Source organism: Oncorhynchus nerka, linkage group LG18 (genome assembly GCF_034236695.1).
Source record: "Oncorhynchus nerka isolate Pitt River linkage group LG18, Oner_Uvic_2.0, whole genome shotgun sequence".
NCBI classification, from domain to species: domain Eukaryota; kingdom Metazoa; phylum Chordata; class Actinopteri; order Salmoniformes; family Salmonidae; genus Oncorhynchus; species Oncorhynchus nerka.
The window spans coordinates 65,624,871-65,626,257 of NC_088413.1; positions in this window are offsets into that span (position 1 = coordinate 65,624,871).

Genomic DNA, 1,387 nt, shown 5'->3' on the forward strand with positions numbered 1-1,387 from the left:
CATGAATGAGGACTGAGGACAATGGGTTGTCCCTGCCCTAACCTGACATAAACCATTGCTAAACCAGTGATAATTCATACATACTATTTGTATTGACTCTCCACACATCCAACTCTTGCGCACAAGGGCACACACACACACACACACACAATCACCCATGAACACACAATCACACACAAGCACACACATGCAACCAGACTTTCTCACACACACATACACACTCAGTCGACTCTGCTGTTATAGTATATAGCCTACTATTTATCCAACTGTATTACCAATAAACTACCCACTTTATATTTAAGCAATAAGGCCAGAAGAGGTGTGGTATATGGCCAATATATTGCGGCTAAGAGCTGTTCTTTGTCACGACACATCGCGGAATGCCTGGATACAGCCGTTAGCCGTAGTGTGTTGGCCATATACCACAATCCCCCGAGGTGCCTTATTGCTGTTATACACTGCTTACCAGCGTAATAAGAACAGCAAAAATTAATAAACAAATCAGCATTCTTTTTATTTACTATTGATATTGATTATTGTACTGCAATATTGAGGGAGCTGCACCTTTTATACCTGCTGTAAACTGTGTATGTGAGGAACAACATTTTTTTGCGTAATTGACAAAACAATGGCCAGCGATAACACATTTATAACCACATTTATAATCAAAGACTTTGTAAACAAAGACATAATGTGCACAAATGTGTTTCCAATAAATTATGAAGCGTTTGAAAACACCCCTAAAAATGATAAACTAAATTACGAGAGGCGCTCAAACTTGACCTAAATCCGTGAATTTACCAGTATGCTCCTTATAAGGAGGCAGAGCCTGTTCACAGCAGTGGTGAGGACTGTAGGCCTATAGACAGGTTGGTGATACCAAACAAAGATACAAACATTTCTACAAAAAGATATACTATGACAACTAGACTGTCGTTTGTGTTTTTTACATGGCAACAAAACATTCTGATTTATTGGACTAGCGATAGCATAGTTAGATTAGCAAACAAGATTTGTAACATACAAATGGCGGCGTGCAAAAAGATGCCGGACTCCATGCACTTACCACAAATGCCTAGTTTGCCATATTGTAGCTTACTCTCCTTTATTATATCTGCAATTACACAGTGTAGGCCTAGGTTAACACCATATGATCTCTTTTTAAATGCTACCAGACGCCTACAATTAAAAAACTGGAATAGTAGACTGTTTCCGTTTGTGTAGGGACAAATGGAGGGAAATCTCTCTCTCTCTCTCTCTCTCTCTCTCTCTCTCTCTCTCTCTCTCTCTCCCTCTCCCTCTCCCTCTCCCTCTCCTCCCTCCCTCTCTCTGTGTCTCTCTCTCTCTCTCTCTCTCCCTCTCCTCCCTCTCTCTCTCCCTCTCCTCC